Source organism: Nelumbo nucifera, chromosome 1 (assembly GCF_055504915.1).
Source record: "Nelumbo nucifera cultivar China Antique chromosome 1, China Antique-T2T, whole genome shotgun sequence".
In the NCBI taxonomy this organism is placed as follows: domain Eukaryota; kingdom Viridiplantae; phylum Streptophyta; class Magnoliopsida; order Proteales; family Nelumbonaceae; genus Nelumbo; species Nelumbo nucifera.
In genome coordinates, this window is record NC_142649.1 from 96978088 (window position 1) to 96990572 (window position 12485).

The window sequence follows — 12485 nt, forward strand, 5'->3', positions numbered from 1 at the left end:
GCTGTAAGGTCGCTGTGAGGCGGAGCAGATCCCACCTCCAAGCCGCTAGTGCATAAAATGAACCCACGTACCACTGCACGTGGCTTACTTGAACTAATAACTGTTTGCCACGCGTCAAAAGAATGTATCTCTTTTCTTTTCGTAATAATAGGAAGAAATCACCAAAAGTTGGGCGCACGGGAGACTAACAAGTATATCATACATGGATATATGTATATGGATACAGGCCATACGGCTAATGCAAATTTAACAATTCCTCAAACTCAGATGATACCAAATTGCACTCTTGACCTCATTTATTAGCCGTATGGCCCGTATCCATGTATATACATATATATATGTATGATATACTTGTTAGTTCTTCCGTACGCCCCCCTCTCTATAAAGAAAACAGACTAATGCAAATATCTACCATGCATATATACAAAAATAGTAATTCATATAGTGGTATTGGGCCAATCCGTAGATCTTGACACGTGGCATCAATTAGATATATCTTAGTCATTCATCACCAACCACTAGTAACCGCTACTATTGTTCCCAATTATTCCTCTGGTGATTCTAACTATAAAAAAGGGTTTCTACATTGAGATAAATATACACTAGAACTTAAACTCTAAGTCTTCTTTTTTGCGTGGTCCGGTCCTTCACAAATCTCGGCTAACTTGACCATCGGAGTCTCTGCTATTAGACAGTGTATGCCCTTATCTCCAATTAGCTTGATGTACATTATGACATTTATGGTAAATGAATAAAAGTACATATTTGATTCATGTTATATGGTGTGTTTCTGTGTAATACCCTTAAACTGGACACTTATGAGATTCGTGTTAATTTAGAATATTCATAGTCATTGGATAGACCTGGGGACGTTTGTCCTATCAAGGCTAATACTAATGTGCTTCCAAGTAGGTTGGGGTGGCTTGTCTCAGCTGCCAGGGTGAGACTTGAAGCACATATAGTGTGAGTTTACTTGAAACTCTGAACGGGATCAAATTCTAGTGCTGCCTTGGACCTTAGAGACAGATGGACAAAATTGGAAAGTTACACATGACCCCTAGACTCGATTATGGTATTGCACTAGCTGTCGAATTGGGCTGTCTTTGATATGCCAATCAGTGAGATCCTTAGAGGGGTCAAAACTTGGGTATGTTGGGGCAGTCTAAGAATTCACCTAAGTGGGTGATCATAATGACAGAATCAGCCCCTTTTGTCGGACAAAGTGAACGATCAAGGAATGCACTCTCTCTGATGGAAACCTAAACTATCGGCAGATGATTTCAAACTTGTTAAGATTTGTTTTGCAAAATATATTTATATAGAGATATACATATTATGGTTTCACAAATTGTTTGCAAAAGGTTTTAATTCCTGAGATCCATGTGAGTAAAGAGTGCAACACTATACCACACTATGCCAGGGTGAGACTTGAAGCACATGTAGTGTGAGTTTACTTGAAACTCTGAACCGGATCAAATTCCAGTGCTGCCTTAGACCTTAGAGACAGATGGACAAAATTGGAAAGTTACACATGACCCCTAGACTCGATTATGGCATTGCACTAGCTGTCGGATTGGGCTGTCTTTGATATGCCAATCAGTGAGATCCTTAGAGGGGTCAAAACTTGGGTATATTGGGGCAGTCTAAGAATTCACCTAAGTGGGTGATCATAATGACAGAATCAGCCCCTTTGTCGAACAAAGTGAACAATCAAGGAATGCACTCTCTCTGATGGAAACCTAAACTGTCGGCAGATGATTTCAAACTTGTTAAGATTTGTTTTGCAAAATATATTTATATAGAGATATATATATTATGGTTTCACAAATTGTTTGCAAAAGGTTTTAATTCCTGGGATCCATGTGAGTAAAGAGTGCAACACTATACTGTGCAGCCGAGGGAGAGGCCATCTCTTGTCAGGCAATGTATGATCATTAAGGGTTGAGAGGTTAAGTGTAAGACCATTTAGGGATAATAAACCTGATGGGCTAATCTCAGTTAAGTCCATAATCCCTGAGCCTTCATAAGGTGTTTGGACTTAGGGACCATTTAATGTAAATGTTGGGCCCATTAAGAACCCATGTTGATGGGTTCAGGGGTTTATTCGGACAGGCCTTGTAACAAAGGATAGGCTAAACCCATATGGTTTTTGTGGAGATCAATGATACGGTCCTACGCCATTCAAAGAGAGCCAAGCTAACTAGCATTAAAGGAAGTGAACCTGAATGCTTAATGGGCCTAAAGCCCATTTCGAACTGGGTTAATTTGATTAATTTAAATAGAAGGTGAATCTGGGTATGGATCAACAGATAAGGATAAGAGGATAACTCTTATCCACTTAAAGAGTCCATATCCAAATAAAGATTTGGATTAGGAAACTCCTAATTGGATTAGGAGAAGTTGATCCTAATTTGCTAATAAAATAAGGGATAAGCCTTATCACTTAAAGAATCTAGATTCACATAAAGATTTGGATTAAGAAACTCCTAATCAAATTAGGAGATTAACTCTTTAATGTCTATATAAAAGGAAGAGGGTGAATTGGAAAATGACATACAATTTGATTGACTATTCTGCATTCAGTTCTCTCATTCTCTGTTCTTGCCGCCCTACCTTGTTTGATCTCCACCTCTTTGAGTGATCAAGATTGGATCTTGATATTGTTTCTTGGTGGAAGAAACAATCTTAAAAGTGTACTCACATCCATACATAATTCTTGCTAAAGAATTTGGTTTCTTGTTGAAGAATCCCCTTGTAGATTATGCTTCACCCTAAGCTGTGTCATCTTCAGTAGAGGAAGGATTTGGTACCCTCTTTGGGCGTGAACACCTACATTGGAATGAGCTTTTTACATGGATTCCGTATCAGGTATTCCTCTTCCAATTTTTCTAAAACTAGGAATAGGATTCCCGAAAGGGTGAAAGAAATTTTTGAAATTTCGCCCAACCTCCTTGCATGGTTTGGCCATCCATATGATGGATCACCCTTCCCTTCATCTGCCCCTGGGATAACTCCCAGGGCCTCTGACACCTTTTTTCTTCAACAGCTTGGACACGTTGGCCTCGGACGCTGAAAATTATGTTGTTGTCCTCAACTCCATATTTGGCAGCAACAATTGGTGTTATCTATGGAAAAGTCTTCAAAACATTCCCTCAAGAAAAAACTAGTCTAATTTAATCAACTAGCATCCCTAAAATGGCTGACAAGGAAGACCCCGTCCCTGACATTTGAAACTTAGTCACAATTGACCAGTTCGAGCTAGTCCTAAGCAGGCTAGACAACCTAGACCAATAATTAGACAACATAGGGCACCCAACAGGAAGCCACCCACAAGGTATCCGCCCTGCCGGAAGCCACGGGCAACGCGAAGAGCGATCCATCCATACCCCGCTAAGCTAATGCTTGGGAGGCCCAAAAAGGGGCCGACTCCTCAGATTCCCATAGTCGTAGTCGACGGGCTACAAAGCCCTGTTCCAAGACCCAGGCTCCCCAGCTAAGGGGGCAACCCCGTAGGACCCCATGCCGATCACAAGAATCGCAACTATCAGCACCGTCACGCTATAACCAATCGGGACATCAACGGACGCTTAGGCCACCATAGCCCCCCTCCGAAGGTGGGAGGCCGACACCATGCCTCTACCTCACTAGTCTCTTACCTCCTCAATGATCGCTAAGCTCACAAGGTTCAAGACATGCCGACGTCCAAGCACTCTGGGAACAAGGCCAGCTTGTCCCGCGTACGAGAGAACCAGGATCATTCTAAAGCAATGATGCCCTACATCGACTAGCTCCTCGGAGACATTCAAGCAAAAAGTGGCACCCTTCATGACAAACTTCAGCAAGTAAAGGAGGGTCGAGGTGACACCTCCACCAGTTGCCCTGCCTCATCCAACCGAATGGAGGCGTTCATAGATGTCATTCACTTTGAGCCCCTCCCGCCAAATTTCAAGGCCCCAGCATTGGAGACCTACGGCGAGAGCATTGACCCTAAGGGCCACCTCGAAAGCTTCCATGCCATCATGCTTCTACACGGGTACTCCAACGCCCTCATGTGCGGAGCCTTCCAAGCCATGTTGAAGGGAGCAACACCCGATGGTTCTCCACACTACCTCCACACTTCATCAGCTCCTAGGAACAATTTGTGGACCTCTTCCTGGGCCACTGTATGAATAGTCAACGGTGCCAGAAAATCGTCATCTCCCTGATGTCCGTCAAGCAGAAGCGCGGGGAAAGCCTTCAAGCATATATGAAGAGGTTCAACTAAGAAGAACTCGAGGTCAAGGACGTAGACCCCTCAGTCTCTATGCATGCAGCCATCAGTGGCCTCCGACCCAAACCCCTTAGTTGGTCCATATAAAAGACCCTGCCTAATACCAAAGCCGAGTTCTTGAAGAAAGTTCAAAAGTACACCACCTTCGAAGAGACCGAAGCCAACAAGTGCCTCCAAGAACCAAAAGTTGACTGAGGGCCCAATGACAATAAGAAAAAGGAAAGAGACGACAACCATGATGGTCCTACCAAAAAAGGTGGAGAGAAGAAGTCATCAACCCCTTCCTTCAATAAGTACATGCCACTAAACTCCTTCCGAACACATATACTAATGCAAGTAGGGAAGGAGGAATTCATGAAGTGATCGGCCAAATTGAAGAGGAACCTGAGAAGGGGGAACCTGAAGTACTGCAAGTACTACCGTGGTACCACCACGACACTAGGGACTGCTACAAACTCAAGAACGAGATTGAGTCCCTCATTCACCGTGGGCACTTAAAGTACATTGTTGAAGGTGATGCCCCAGTATCGTCCTCCCAGCAGCCACAGGTTGAGCCCCATAATCATACCCCTTGGCCGGAGTCATCGAAGTCATATCCGGAGGCTCAACCTCAAAGGGAGCATCCACTTCATCTCAAAAGACATACGTTCGGCAGTACAACATCTAGGGCCAAGTAACAAAAAATTCAAGACTGGAGGACCTCATTTCCTTCTTGGACGATGACTTACGAGGGTATCCGTGCCCCATGATGATGCGTTGGTGGTGTTAATGACCATCGCCAACTTCATGGTGAAGATGATCCTCATAGACAACGGCTCCTCAACTGACATCCTGTTATATAAGATGTTTGAGAAGATGCAATTGACACCAGACCAGCTACAACCCATTGACGTGCCACTCATCGACTTCTCTAGAGCAACTACTAGGATTGAAGGAAAGATAACCCTACTAGTCACCATAGGGACTAAACCTCGGCATGTCACTTAGATGACTGAGTTCTTAGTCGTGAAGATAGGCTAGCCCTACAATGCTATCATAGGAAGGTCGACCCTTCACACATTCAAGGCGATTGTCTCATCTTACCACATCGTTATGAAATTCCCCACATAGCTTGGTGTAGGAGAGGTTAGGGTGAACCAGCAAGCTGCTGGCAATACTACATGGCAACGCTAAAAGGCAAGAACAAGGAAGCCTTACCCCTAGAGGGGCTTGACCTCAGGAACGAACAATTAGGCTGATTCATGTCCTTAGAGGCTCATCAACCAAATTGTGGCCCTCAACCAATTCATGCCCAAGTCGGCCAACCGGTGCATACCCTTCTTCCGAGCCATCAAGAGGTTAAAGGATTTCCAATGGACAAAAGAGTGCCAGAAAGCCTTCGAAGAGGTAAAGTCCTACCTCATGTCACCACCCTTGCTCATGAGGCCTCTCCTAGGAGAGACTTTATTCTTGTACCTCTCAGATGGGGATGAGGCCGTCAGCTCAATATTAGTTTGGGAAGCCAAAGGGGGTTAAAGGCCAGTATATTACATCAGCAACGTGCTCCACGAGGTTGAGACCAGATATCCAGAAGTAGAAAAAGAAGCATTTGAGCTAGTGATCTTGGTCACCAATCAAGACCTGCTATAAAAGCGCAAGCATTGGCAAACTTCTTGGTTGAATGCACCTTCAACCATTGCCATATCTAGGCCCCCAACCATGAGAAAGCGCAATCGCTGACTTGGACTTTGTTCATAAATGGATCCTCTAATGCCAAGGGAAGCGAAGCCGACCTCATACTTCTCACCTCGGATAGCAGTGAGCTAGAGTATGCATTGCGGTTTGGTTTCCCCGCTTCCAACAATGAAGTCGAGAACAAGGCCCTACTAGCCGGCCTCCAGCTCACAAAAGACCTTGGAAGCAAGTACGTCAAAGTCTTCAGCAACTCACAATTGGTTGTCAATCAGGTGAAAGGAGAGTATGAAGCTAGAGAGCCAAATATGGCCAAGTACTTGAACAAAGTTTGAGAGCTAACTAGCCACTTTCAACACTTTTCCATGCACTAGGTTACATAGGCTAAGAACACACAAGCCAATGCCCTGTCAAAACTTGGCAGCTACCCATGGTCGGCCCTCGGCCGCTCTGTGCACATCGAAAGCTTGACACATCCTATCATCCAAGAGAAACAACTGTGCCCCGTCCAAGTTGAGCCTTACTGGATGGATCCCATTTTCACCTACTTGCAACATGAACAGTTACCGTCAAACAAGAATGAGGCAAAGAGAGTTCGATGACAATCAACACAATATGACATACTTGAGGAAAATATGTACAAAATATCCTTCACCATGCCCTATCTCAGATGTCTCCGCCGAGACGAGGGCGAATATGTGCTAAGAGAAATCCATGAAAGCATCTACGGCAATCATCTGGGGGAAAAGCCCTAGCATAGAAAGAACTCATGCAAGGATACTTTTGGTCGACCATCTAAAAGGATGCTATTGAGTTGGTATAAAAGTGTGACCAATGCCAAAGGCATTCTAGCATCCTTCATTAGCCTGCAATGATCCTTTTGGCCTTCAATAGCCCATGGCCCTTTGCAAAGTGGGGTATGGACCTCCTTAAACATTTACCCTCGACTATGGGAAACAAGAGATACCTCATCGTGGTAGTAGACTACTTCACCAAGTGGATTGAAGCCAAGGCCTTGGTGACCATTATGGCTAAAACGATCCAAAGCTTCTTCTGGAAGAGTATCATCTATCGGTTTGGCATCCCATACATGCTCGTCACTGATAATGACCGATAGTTAGACGACACCAAGTTTAGATAAAGGTGTGGAAGCCTAGGGATAAAGCAACATTACATATCAGTCAGCTACCCTCAAACTAATGGGCTAACCGAGGTCACCAATGGGACAATCCTAGATGGACGGAAGGCAAGATTAGACAGAGTCAAAGGGCATTGGGCGGATGAACTATACAATATCCTCTAGGCATACTGAACAAAACCTTGGATTGCCACATGTGAAACCCCCTTCAACCTGACATATGGGACAGAGGCTATCTTCCCAATGGAGATCGGCCAACTAATGCTCCAAACTGAGGCCTACCAGGAAGCCGAGAACAGTGATGAGTTAAGGAACAACCTTGACCTACTGGAAGGTGTTCAAGAACAAGACTAAATCAAGGTTGTGGTATATCAATGGAAAGTTGTAAGATACTACAACTCCTAAGTCAAAGAGCGTCACTTCAAGGAAAGCGACTCGTCCTAAAAAAAGTCATGGCCCTTGAGCCTGGCGTCAGAAAGCTTGGCCTAAACTGCGAAGGACCCAACAAAATCAAGCATGCAATAGGACTCAACATCTTTCGACTAGAACACATGAGCTCTGAGAATCTCTGAATGTACTATTAATATAGTTGTAAATACCTTAGCGAAAATTTATGAAAGAAAAGTGTAAAGTTCCCCTCACCTTGTATATTTTTTTGAGTAAATGTTCTCATTTCCTCCAACTGCCAGGAGCCTTCGGTCAACCGACCACAACATACGACCTTCTTTAAGGTTACGTGCTCGAACCAGACGTCAATCCCAAAGCATACGCCCTTCCTTTAGGTTATATGTTCGGACCAGACGTTAGCCCGAAAGAATATGACCTTTCTTAAGGTTATACGGTTGGACAAGACCGCGGCCCCAAGGTATACGACACCTTGCGAGTCATACGCCTAGTTGCTTTTTCACTTTTGGGACCTCGGCTACTGTTGATAAGTCAGGCCATGAACCCGATCCTGGCCTCAAAGACCCTTAAAGATGAGTCTTTGGAGGCCAACGAGCCGATGTTGGCCAATGACTTAAGAAAAAAACACACGACGAATGATACACTAAGTAAACAATGATTCTCCACTAAGGTAACCACTTGTGACATCGGCCAAAAGCCCCACGGTGACATGCTAAGAGTGATGTCGACCTCAGCCACAACCGACTTCCTTCTTTTTCACTAAGGCAAAGAGTTTTAAGACTAAGTAAAGAATGACTCGTGGTGTGGCATTGGCCTAAAGGACTTTAATATGCAATGTCCTCTTAAAAAGACTAAGTAAAAGACACTTTAGAGGTAAAAGATTACTATGGCAAGTTTCTTTACAAAGATGCCTCTTCGGGGGGAGGCATCGACCCCTAGCACAAAGCAAAAAGAAGAAAAGAAAATAAGTAAAGAAGAACATCTTTGGCAAGAAATTCAAGTTGTATTCACTCAAGTGTCTTTACAAAAAAAAGGCCTCTTATGGGGAAGGTGTCAACCCCTTACAAAAAAAAAAGGAAAAATTTACAAGTATCAAGGGCACGTAGGCCCAAACAAAAGAAAAGAAGGAAAAAATTTTATTGATCCCCTCCAGTTTAAGTGGTGGCTTGGGTAGTGGCACCGGTAGCAACATTGACGGCTAGGTTGTCATTCGTCCCCAATATATCTACTACCTAGCAAGCTTCAGCAGTGAACGGATCCAGTCGGCCGATGTCAAAGCTTGAAAGGACCTTCATTACCTAGGCCTTGCAGTCCTCAAAGCCCTCTAAGTAAGCCTAGGAGGAAAAGGATGTTAGTTCCATCTCATGTTCCTCCGAGGTCTTGTATTTTTCGACTACCTTCACGGTCGATTCTTCCAATTGTTGCTCCATTGAGGCCAACGAGGACTTCAATTCCTTCATGAGCTCTTTGTTATTCGCCTCTTCAGCCTTGACCTTCTTGTGACGCTTGTGCTCATAACGTACTCGACTCTCGGCCGCCTCCCGATTAGATTGCACCACGACCACTTGTTTCTTCAAACACTTGATCTTCTCTTGCACCCACCGAAGTTGCTGAATCAACACCTTGACCTTGACCGGCCGAGCAAGAGACCATCTTCACATAAGAAAGGAAAAATGTTAGTCACATACCAAGAAGACCTTGGCGACACGATGAACTCAAAGTAGTGTACACATACCTTAGCATCCTTGTCTAATAGTGTGTCCCAGACAGAGTCCACCGAATATTGTGTCCAGGACTAGCGGTCCTCAGGAAGGACCATGTTGACCTCCATCCGATGCCCGAGGCCAACAACGAGCGGTCAACGACTCATTGTCCTATGGATCAGACAACTGAGGCTCCACCTGATGTGACCCACATGAGATCCCTTTGAGCAGACGTTGCTCACGCAGCTGAAGCCTTTTGGCCTAAGGGTCTCAGGCCATTTTGATAGGGCACTTCTGCGCCTACGTCTTTCTACAGGCCGCCTCATCCTCAATCCGTTGACTTGCAACCACCGCGAGCAAATTCGCCTTCCTGCCGCTTTCCATTTTTGTGAACAAGAGAAACAAACGAGTTAGAAGAACACCAACAAAACTCAAGCAACTTCACAACTGGTAGGCAGCGAGAGCATCCATACCAAGAGGGGCAGAACTAAGGCCAGTCATCACCAAGGCATCCTCCTTCTTCACCAAGGGCCCAATGTGAATCGTCCTGCCCAGTCGAAACCAAGTAATCACGACCTTCTCTTCATCCCTATTGCATGGCTTAATCATCTCGGTAACCCTATAGTCTCTTAGAATGTGGTACCTCTTAGCCAACGCACTAACTTGTACCTTGCTAAGAGTGTTGTCTAAGTCAAAGCGGGGGTAATGCCCCAGTGTCACGCCTCTGTGCTCAACCTCAGCCCGCTCCTCAGCCATGGATTCCTCAGCCTCTTCCACATCCACCACATCAGGGTGCCAAAGAACATTCCTTGGGGCATCGACCCTCGACCGCGTGGAATCGGTGCTCTCATTCGTAGAGTCCACATTCTGTTGATCACGCTCGGCCCCACGAGATGCGACTCTCTCCCTTAGCGCTTGGGCGCTAAACGTCTAAGAGGAGCTGTTGGAGTCACTACTATCACTCCCATCACTACTAGGAGTGCTGCTAGGAGTACTCCAATCAAGAAGGTTATATTCCTCACAACCCGAATCCAAGGCCGACATGTTGAGGACAAGAATCCTTTACCCAAAGATGTTTGTTAAAGAAAGTTTAAGGGAATTGGTTTTTGATAGCCGAGGTGTCCTCAGTAGCTCCCGAGCAGAGAAGGTTTTGAGCAAATGGTGGGGAGTCGCTCAACCAGCCTCCCTATTTAAAGAAACATGTACGACTTAGATCCAATTGATCTAATGACCGCAGGCTTGCAGACTTGACAACCTGAACCAACGAACTCCACATGGCATTGACCTTGGGAGACGAAATGATGCCAAGAGACGGGGCCGATTCACCCATTGACTCTGGCTCAAGGAAACGCCAAACCGGAACTCCCCGTACCATCCCGTGCATGGCCTCCTTCATTTAACCCTGATGACTGTCCTGCGTACGGACACACGACGCCCATCTTGTGTATGGACATATGACTGGAGACATCAACTTCTATACAAGGCACGGATAGCGGACGTGGACAGCCTATGCCCACACGGGCCACGATCACAACCCCTCAGCCCGAGATAGTCCTTTGCTGACGCATAGGGAGAACAAAAGAGCAGTTGTCGTACAACCCCTGAGAAGAGTTCTACAGCCGAGGCTGACGCTTCCACGCAAGTACACTATACTTTCTTCGGTCGAAGCCGAGGCCTCAATGCAACCCGCCAAGCAACCTCGATCGTTATGGCCTCAAAAGTGGGGGGCAAGTGATATAACAGTATTTGGACGACCCATAGATCTTGACATGTGGCATCGGCTAGATGCATCCCGACCATCCTATAGACCTTGACACGTTGCGCCGGCCGAATGTATCCTAGCCACCCATCACCAACCACTACCAACCGCCGCCACCTGCTCCCAACTACTACTCCTCTCAGGCGACTTTGACTATAAAAAGGGGCTCCCACATTGAGTTAACACACACTGAAACTTAAGCTCCAAGTCTCCTCTTTTGCTTAATTCAACCCCTCACAACTCTCAATTAATTTGACCGTTGGAATCTCCAACCCTGAAATAACTCCCGGGGCCTATGATATTTTTCTCTCAGCAAATTGAACCCATTAGCCTCGAACGCTATAAATTATATTGTTGCCCTTGACTCCATATTTGACAACAAGAGTAATCATATATGATACATGAATATCTGGATTAAACACTTATAACTTACATGAAACATAAATATCCGATTTATATAGTATGGATATAAATAGATGATTTGCAAGTGTCCAATATTCTTTTTTTTTTTTTTAATTTCTTCACTTTCTTTTTTATTTGAGCGAGTTAGGTGGTCGTCGGACTGTTTGAACATGGCCTAATTGCAAAATGAGGCAAATATCAGGTTCAGTAATGAGTCTTCCTGTAGTTTACCATTTGTCATCCAACCAACAGGACCCACTGTCCTGGGCTAGACCAGTAATTTCCATAATTGATCAACGAGAACCGTTCCTGTCATGTAAAGTCTTATTCAGCTTGACAAATGCCAAAATCTTACACATCAGAAAATAGTTACCGATTAGTCGACGGAATTACTAAAAACAACCTTACAACCGTTCACAACTTAGAGCCCTTATCCTATTAATAATTAACTTAACTGAATCTGGTATTAATTCCTCAAAATCTTGAGTTTGATGATGCCCCACATCTATCACCTTCAGCACAGTTGCAAGCAGAACAATGGTGATCCATGAGAAATTCAAAATCAGCAGTAATGTTCATAATTAAAAAATATATATTAACAAAATTAAATAGATCAAAATCCATCCCTCCAAGAGTGATTAGGATATCTTTTATTAAGGAATCAAAGCATTGATAAGGCGAAATTTAATTAATTATAATAGGAGTGACGAGGATTGAACACCAGTTTACTTTGGTCAATCAAATAATTGACGATGATCCACATGTTCATATGCTGCAATATGGACCCACGGTAAGTGAATTTTCCTAGTGGGAGGATGAGTTGCTTACCCGACACCTATAATAGTCTCTCCTTCCCGCATCTCTCTTTATCCGAATTAAGTTAATTATATTGCACAAAAAATGCTAGAGCTAAATTTACCTGGGCAAAAGTTTTCGGGAAAGTGTTTCTTGAGTAAATTCATTGATCCAGGCTTAATGGTCTCTTCCTCCCACCTCTTGCTTTATCCGAATAAGTTATATAGGACAAAAGTATTAGACAGTATATGTCCTTAGCTCCAATCAGATTGATGTACTTATGACATTTATTGTAAATGAATAAAGTACATATTTGATTCATGTTATTGTGGTGTGTTTCTG